This window comes from Passer montanus, unplaced genomic scaffold, assembly GCF_014805655.1.
Source record: "Passer montanus isolate IOZ18808 unplaced genomic scaffold, ASM1480565v1 scaffold19, whole genome shotgun sequence".
Taxonomy (NCBI): Eukaryota; Metazoa; Chordata; class Aves; order Passeriformes; family Passeridae; genus Passer; species Passer montanus.
In genome coordinates this window covers 4,965,462-4,974,671 of record NW_024366480.1, presented here as the reverse complement: position 1 = coordinate 4,974,671, position 9,210 = coordinate 4,965,462, and the positions used below count along the sequence as shown (strand labels likewise).

General features: G+C 42.8%; 1 protein-coding gene across 1 annotated transcript in view; it reads right to left on the bottom strand.

Annotated features, from left to right (window-relative positions):
* Window positions 1-303, bottom strand: part of ATP6V1C1 (ATPase H+ transporting V1 subunit C1) — a 17,558-nt gene extending 17,255 nt beyond the window's left edge. Inside the window, exon 1 of the mRNA XM_039706222.1 lies at window positions 148-303. The gene's annotated coding sequence lies outside the window, so the exon portion shown is untranslated. The remainder of the gene's footprint in view (window positions 1-147) is intronic.
* Window positions 304-9,210: the final 8,907 nt, after the last annotated feature.

Sequence of the window (9,210 nt, the reverse complement as noted above, 5' to 3'; positions counted from 1 at the left end):
CCGGCGCCGGGGGAGGCCCCGCGCCGGGGCAGGCCGGGGCGCTGCGGCAGCCGCTCGGGGTAGCCCGGACACTCGTCCGTCCTTCCCTCCGCGTTTCCCCCCTGCCCTGCCCTGCCCTGCCCTGCCCGCTGCCGGCCCCGCCGTTACCGTCACTGCTCCATCCCCGGCGCCGCCGCCCGCTCACCCGCCGCTGGGTCACGTGACCCGCGGTCAGCTGACGCCGCCGCAGCGCCGGGCACGAGGGCGGGAGGCGGTGCTGTGACGCGGCTGCGCAGTGGCTGCCGGGTGCGCTGGGGCCGCGGGTTCGAGCCCCGTCCCGGCGGCATCGCCGCTGTCCTGCGCACCCCGCTGCCGGGGCTCGCCCGGGCACCGCTCTCGCCACAGGCGCCTCAGGGCCCCGACTGCCTCAGGGCCCGGCCACTTCTGATTAATCTGGGCTCGATTAGGGAATTGGTGTGAAAACTGCAAATGGCTCAGGGCGGCCCTGTGTCAAGAAGGCTTTGTACGATTCTGCCCTTTGGGCAGGAGAGGATGGTTGCGTTTGAAAGCATGTGTTTGTTCTTGCTGCGGTCAGTAGATTTTCCTCAGATTACACAAACACAGGGTCAAGGAAACATTTAGACTGGAAAAGGCCTCTAGGATCATCGAATCCACCGCCTTGAACGCCACTGCGTAAACCAGACTCTGCCGCTGAGAGCCACATCCAGTCTATCTTTAAACACCTCTGGGGATGGCGGCTTCACCATCTCCCTAGGCATGGACAATCCATCCCAGTGTTTAATCACTCCTCCAGTGAAGAAATTCCTCCTGATGTCCAACCTAAACCTCCCCTGGCACAGTTTGAGGCCATGTCCTCTTATTCTACTGCCTGTTAGGTGTGGGGAGAGCCCGGCCCCGCCTGGCCTCAGCCTCCTTTGCTCCGGGCTGAACAGCCCCAGCCCCAGCAGCGGCTGCGCCCAGGGCTTGTGCTCCAGACCCTTCCCAGCTCCGCCGGCCTTCGCTGGGCCCGCTCCAGCTCCTGGATGTCCTTCCTGAGCTGAGGGGCCCAGAACTGCACACAGCACTCGAGATGTGTCCTCACAAGTGCCCAATAGAGGGGAAAAGATCGGCTTTGGGAAAACACACAGTGCTGGAAAACAGAGTGTACCTCAGGGATCACAACTATGGGAACGTGTGCTGGAATGCTTTACTGCTGTCAGTCTGCCCTGAAGGGCTTGAGAAAGGAGGAGGCTTGCATGCAGGTGACAGTGGGAAAACATGCACTTGAGAAGAAACTGCTGCTGTTTTATTTTGGCACCTAACCCCATTTGTCTTAGCTCAGAGTAGAAACGCTGAGTGCAAAAGAGCAGATTGTAAATTGCTCTATTGCTGGCTAAGTTGTGTGAAACTGCCTGTCATGGTAATTCACAACATTATCTGAAGAAAGCAGAAATTATACACAAAAGGCAAACTATTTTGGTTTGCTGGTTTTAGGGAAACAAATAGTTTGTTCCTATTTTTCTTCAGTAGTTGGTTTTTTTTTTTTCTTTTTCCAAATAAGCACGAGTTGGAACCACTATATAGCTGTGCGTGGCTTGTGGGGAACTGCAGCAGAGAGAAGGCACAAATGTGACCAGAGATATCAAAAAGGTGACTTCACACAGTTCCAACCCAGCGAAGGATGCGGCTTTGTGACTCTGGGAGCAACTTCAGGCCTCCAGTCCTGTGCTCTTCTGCCTTTAGGTATTTAAAAATGCAGAAGCTCCAAACTCTGCTTAGTCAAAGTGTGAAAGTTGTTAAACAAGACCTGATCTGACAGATCAGTTTTCCTTCAGCCATTTATGTTGTGCTTCAACCACCAGAGGCTGCTGAAAATGTTTCCATTGTCAAACTGCCCACAGCCCTTTAAAATGCTCTTACACGCTCCTACTGGTATAATTTTGCTAGAGAGGCTTTTCTCATATCAGTATAGAAAGACTTATCCTAAACTAACATGGTAAAACAGAAACTTGCCTACCTTAAAAGTGGGCAAACTTATTTTAAAGTCCCAAATTAACAGTTGAGCAAGAATAATTTCTTAATAGATGCATTGCTGAGTTTTCAATGAAAAATCCTATAAAATTTCACAATAGGCACATTTTCGCATTAGTATTGCAAGCCATTTCCTCAAAATGTGGCAATATATGCCATATGCAAACACTAACCAGGAAATGCAAGGCATTATCTGTGTTATTTTTGGAACAAGATAAGATTTTTTTTGAGTGATCCGTAGCTTCAAGCTATCAGACGGAAACTTGGCATCGACATCTATAAATAAAGAGAGTGGTTAGTAAATGATACTCTAAAAGTCTTTAAGAGACTAACAGCAAGCATTTCTAACCTGCAAAATGACAGCATGCCTGTAAAACTGCAGAAGGGGATTCTGAGAATAAGGACCTATGATCTGCTACTTAAAGTCCACTGCCTAATTATGGTTGGTTTTATAATGATATTTGCCATTTCATTAGCTGGTATCAATGAGATACAAAGCAAAGCTGTAGGCAATCAATAACTCTTTACTAGAAAACAAAACAAAACAAAAAAAAGTGATTAGCACAAATCAAACAAGCAGGATATTAGCACCCATGGAATAAATGCCCAGTACCAGTGAGCTGCATTAAGGTCGTTAAATGGTGAGAAACCCAAGCCAGATGTGCAATCATTATAAATGCTGTTAGGGAGAAATCTGTAAGTAGCATTTAAAAGCACAGCTGCTACAATAGGAGTGGATATATGGTAGATTAAACAGACATGTTCACTAATATTTTTATAATAATACTTCCCTGTACTATTGCTCCATCTGGTCTGACAGGGATATTTGTATGAAGACTCTGAAGCCTGGAAAAAAATAGTAGGCACTTCTTCTTTTTTTATGTCTTGAGAAATCTATTTGTTGAAATTTCATTCAGGGAGGAGGGAACTGTTATATATCTTTTTGACCTCAGTTATTTTCTGTTGTAATTTTTGAAAAATAATAATCTCTTTAAATCATTACATAGCAGTTTTGTTCTATAATAAAAATACATGTCAAGGATTACTTTGGGTCAGGTCTCTGTGTAGGCCTGTATTCAGCTTTGAATATCTGAATGACTCATTTTTGCTTGAATACTCTTATTATGCACAGGCTAAACACAGATTGACTTGAGTGTGCACTGGGCTGCACAGAGGTATTTGAGATAAAACTACTTAGGATTGAGAAAGCTTACCTGGGAGTTAGCAAGGAGTGATGGGGGCAGGGCTGCCCTTGGACATGATCTTTTACCAGCTGCATGAAGTGGTTGCTCTTTTAGGTCTCTAGGGTGAAAATTAGAACATATGAGATAGGTTATGAAAGTAGCTACTGCTGTTTGAAAATCCCAGTGATGAAAGTAACCCTACTCAGGGTTAGGAGGGTCCCACAGATTTTATATGGTTTTATGTGTGCTGCAGTGAGGAGCCCAGGGCAGCTGTGCAGGAGCCTCGGCCACAGAGCCAATTGCAGGCAGCTGCCAGGAGCCATCCCAGGGCTCTGTCCTGCAGAAACCTCTCAGCTGTGAGTCGGGACTGGCATTCCACACCCCTGACAGCAATGAATGAACGTGGTGAAAAGGCTTTGGGTTTTCATTCTAGTGTGATGGGTCTTGACATCTCTGGTCATTTTTGAGGGAAATACAGATTTTATTTGAATTCTGATTGTTCACCTATTCTAAATTTATTTATTTGATTTGCAGCCAAGTTTCCTCCAATTATTATTGCAGAACTGTGTGTTCTTCTTTGATATGTGGACAAATACAGCAGAGATCATCAGAGATGGTACATATTTCCCTTGCTTCTTGGTGTCCTCTGAGGCTTCTCCAATGTTATACTAAAAAAAGCTGACAAACTAACTTGCTGAAGACAATGGGAATATTTTCATCAGTTCTAACATGATCATAATTTTAAATTATTTTTTATTAATATATCAGTGGGATTATTTTTTTTATTCTGGTAATAAAGGTGGTAAAATAAGGATTCTACACAATTTGCAGGACTAAAGCTGTAAAAATAGAAAGTTATAATTTTAAAGCTGAAAAATATCTGTAGATCAAAAAGTAGGGAAGAATAATATTGCTGTAGTTATACTCCAGTATCATGTTGTGCAGTATTCAAATTTCTGAAAAATAAATACAATTAGGTAAGGTCATAATGTTCTCTGTAACATAGGTAAACTACAATATAAGACCCCATCCTGCAGCTTCCATCAGTTTGGCTGATAGAAGAGTGAGATAAAAAATACTATTGTTTTCCCAAAATTATTCAAAGAAAGTGAAGAAAAAAAATTCTATTACTTTGTTATTTATTTTTCCTGGAGGTGCTCTTTTGGAAGCATTTTAATTAAAAATACCTATCATAGCACACTGCAGTTTAATCTTTCCTGATGCTGCCTGGGAGACACAAGCCTTAAGATTGAAATGTAAGTCTTTGAAAAAAGGTGTTTGCAAACTGTAGAAAATATTTTTTTTCTTCAGGTAACCTTTGTGCCAGAGACAGAATGTCACTTTCCTAGCTGCTTCTGTGTTTTAAAACTTCATCCCTGCCTCTCAGCTTTAGTTCAAGTACTTGAGGCAGACAATAAATCCGAATTTTACAAAGTTTTTAAAAATTCCTAAATTACCACGATTGCCATTGAAGTCACCATTTATATGTATTTATGCATATTTAATTATTCTGTACAATGTGGGCAGCATGTTCAGAACAGGTGCAGAAAGATTTAAACCATCCTGCCTGAAGAGCTGTGGGGCAGGCTGTACTCTGACAGAGTTGAAATCCATGTCCAAAGCCTTGCTCCAAATCAAGCTGAGGGAAGCTGTGAACAGCATTTGTGATCCCAGTTTGTACTCCACATGGACAGCATTGACCCTGCCTCCCTCCTTCCAAACAGGACAGAGTTCTCAAATACTCTGCTGTTATTTGGGAGAGCACCTGATTTATGGAAGGGGGCACTGGGAAGCTCAGTATTGACATGGATCTATGTTTCAGAGCCCCTCATTTAGAGTTCAGGTGTAGAGACAAGCTGTTGGGGGCTTCTTGTGGGGCTCCTAACTCCAGGCTTGCGTTGATAGAAGGGGCTGGGAAGGCTGTGGCCCTGTACAATGTGCACCACCTGGGGACACATTCAGCCTTGTGGCTGCACAGCACTTCCATCCACACCCTGCTGCATCCAGATCTCATGTTAGTCCCATTCCCAAATGATCCAAAATCAGGCAGTTCTCTCCTTGTCCAGCACACCTATTTCTTCAACAGAGCCCAGCTGGCTGGGCTCAGGCAGCAGAACTCTGCAGGGTGCACAGCAAAGCAGTGCACAGGTAGTAGTCTGTAGAGTGGAAGAAATCTCCAAGTCCAGAGGGGTCTGTCAGCAGAATGGTTGGATGCTTCAGGAGCTGGGGGAGAAGCCATGAACAAGGTCTCAGGACACCAATGGTGCCAGGTATCACTTCCCTGGAGATAAATGCCTGAACCCTACTGGGAACCTACACTGAATTACACTTCCATTTAGGTAATTTCATTATCATAGAGTAGTATTAAGTGAGTTATATTGCTGTATATTCTGAAAAATGGAAGCTATATATAATCACATCAGTAATAGCAATAATGGGTTGGCAATTTATGTTTTATGACAGATTCAGAAGATACGAGTGACAATAAAGTACCAACTGTTATAACTTGGCACCCAGCTGTAGCTCTGGCTGAATGAAAAGCACTCATTCAGCCTAGCAGGATGTATGTCCCTTGTGCCTTTGTAGATGACACATTGGAACACAGATGTTGCTGACTAAAGAAGACATAATACAGACTACCACCACAGTAGTTTTGACAGGAAAAGCAAAATCCCTGTATTGCTACTGTAAAACTGTCCTAGACAGTTTTTCTTTAAAATTATTGTTTAAAAACCAATTTGAGTAATTCATTGTATTCTCTAAAGTTCTCAGTTTCCTCTCATTTAAATCCTTTGGTTATAATCCTGGCCAAATATTTTCCTCAGCATTATGTTAGAAAATGTTTTAGGGCATGTTTTGATATCAGATTGCAAAGACAGTTTATAATGTCATCTTCTCCCTTCTTGTGTTCTTGTCTGCTGGTCCTGTCCCACATTACCTCCCTTTTTGCCCAGCAGGAGCAATCTGCAACCACATAGTGGACTCATGTGGCTGGAAAACAACCTTTTCCCATCTCCTCAGTTATTTTTCAGTAGAATTGGTTCTTTAACCTAATTACTCAGTAGCTGTAAGTGTGCCAGTCCTTGAAGGACAGAGCTGGTGGGAGAGCAAGAGGCTGATCCGTGCAGCACTTCCTCTGAATCTTGTCATCACAGAAATAAAATAACATATATGTTTGTGGTTTATGTGATGTTATATGTTTATTTTGCTAACTACAACAATAACATCTGCTACAGACAGAATTAATAAGTCATGTAAATTTTGTCTTTACTTCAAATTTCTGATAGAGGGCAATGTTAGAACAGCTTATCTTCTGTCCTTGTTTTTCACAGTCTATAAACGATGGTATGTCTGGCTCTTCACAGACGTGCAGCAGAGCTAATAATTCACTCAAGGTTCCTGGGAGCTGAAGTCTCATTTTGTCACACAAACTTCCAAGGCAATCACATGGACTTTGTGATACTTATCACTGCCAGTTTATTTTTAATTTGCCAAAAGGGCGGTGATTTACCTGCTGGTAAATTTAGATCTTTGAGTATATTCCCCATTTCTTTACCAAAATGAAATGATCTCACAGGAGGCACTGAAGTTTATAGTAGCACTTACCGCTTATTTATGAGGATGAGTGATCACCAGCAGTGGCATTTTAGATATTTTATCTCTGAGTCTATTCTACAAGTGTATCCCAAAGTTCAGACAAGCAGTACATTTTATTCTGTCTGACACCTGGAATGCAGAAACACAATAAGCATTTTTCAGTTAATTCCATCACATCCCTTGCATCTTTTTGCCTTTTGTTTATTCTGGAGCTAAAAACGTTGAAAGTCTCTCCTTTTAGCAGGCTCTTCTGGAGTTGGGCTAAATAACATACTAGATTCTTCCATGTCAAATTCCTTTCAATCACATTTGTTCTGCTTGGGTGAATTACTAATGAGATCAACAGTGTTTCAACTAAACAATGAAGATAGACATGAACTTGCACTGAATTCCCTGGGTTTGGAAAATGCAACGTGAAACAGCATCTTCTGAAGAGAAGGCATGCATTGAGAAGAAAAGGGATAGCTGGAAGTACTGTTGACACTTGTTACATGTATTTGAGACAGCAGTAAGATATGGAGGCACCTTTTCTTGCCTAAAGCACAACTTGGATGGCACAAAACCACATTTGGTAGATGCAGTTCCAAGTTTCATGTAAGGTAATGCCTAACACATTGCAGGTGAGAAAGGACATATAAAAGTGTGAATAATAATAAATTACAATAGCAAAGATATCTCTTTAACATTACTTTCACTCTTAAATCTCAAATATAGGTCTCTCATATATGTTTATCTTATGAATTAGGAGCATGAAGCATTGGGAAGGGATCTGACTTGCTCTCCTTCAAGCAGTGTTTGAGTGAGGATTGAATCCAGGCTTCCAGCCCCTAGCTGGAAGAATGGCCCCACTGTGGAAATTGCTGCCTTCTCCAGGCTGTCTTTTCTCATCAACAGCAGAAATCTAGACTTGTATTTGAGGATGCACCTCTACTAATAGGACTGCTGGTTCTTACCATGCAAAGACTGGCTGAAAAGATGCACTTCCAACTAAGGAAAATGAGCACAGGAGAGCTTCAAAAAGGACAAAAATTGTGCAGTTCAGCTTGGGATCATTATATTTGAAATCAACTGTCTAAATGCTGTATTTTACCTATGTTTCAAATAAAAATGTATTTAAGTAGGGCATAATTGCCAAAGGAAAGAAATGGCCTTCTATGGCTTTGACAGAGGGGAAGGTCATCTAGCTGGACAGCAATGAATGGAAAACCTTATTTCTTCACATTATATATATGTTTAAAGAGACATTTTGGCAGACAGTGCTTGTGGCAATGCAGAACACATACTGCTCACAGAAGTGCTTGGTGGATCACTTCCCTTCCTGTGCAACTGAGTAAGATCCCTATGCTAACTTCAGCAACTGCTTTGGTTTATAACTACTATTGGGACAGTAACTACTTTTTTTCTTCCTTTAAGGGTGTTTTGCATGTTTTATTTCTTCTTTGAGCAAGTTAATTGATCTTGACTTCTTCACTCTCATGTGCTTTTCTTCTTCTCACTGTGTTTTTTCTATATGCCCATTCTTCCTCACGTTTTGCACACTGATCTGCTCCTCCCCTCCATGAGCCCTCCAGGGCAATGCTGTCCTGCAAGTGAAGGACCACTATGATTGCTGTGATGTGGTAGCCATGATTTGGAGGTAGCTCTTGAGTTTCTGTCACCCTTCTTCTTTAATAACAGCAACTCCTGGGATCTTTTGGCCCAGAGGCTCCAGGTTTCCAGGCTACCGTGGGCAAGAGTTCATTCTGTTCTGATCTGGTCTTCTAGTTGCATCACTGGGGTTTGAGGAGTCATTGTCTGCTAATACCTGGAGTTACATTTATACAGTAGATTGATAGGAGCTACAGAGTGCCTTGGGAAAGCCTGGATGTGCCTCTAATGCATGCCCAGATCAAACGCTGCAGCTGCGGGACCCACACGTAGCAGCACAGCTCTGCAGGATGGAGCAGGTTGCTCAGAGAAGTTGTGCATGTCCTCTTCCTGAAAGTGTTCAAGGCCAGGCTGCATGGGGCTTTGAACAACCTGGATGAGTGAAAGGTGTCTCTGCCTATAGCATGGGGTTGAAAACAGGTGGTCATTGATGTCCCTTCTAACCCAAATCATCCTACTTCTCATGGTGAAGTAGGTCTTGTGTCTGTGTGAAGGATACACAGCTCAGCAAGGGCTGGCTGGCAGAAAGAGTAGGTGCCATGTCTGTGCTTCATTGTTCTGCACCAAAATAGTGATAATAATGTACAATCTGCAGCCTGTAAGCTACAAAAACTACAAAATAAATAAATTTTAAAACCCCTTATGATTACATTTAATTGATATTTGCTCCTGTCGGATGCCACTAACAATCCCCACCTTTGAGTTTTTCTACACAGCCCATGATTTTTTTCTTTTAGCAAACATGCAGTAACTGGGCAAAATCCAATGCAAT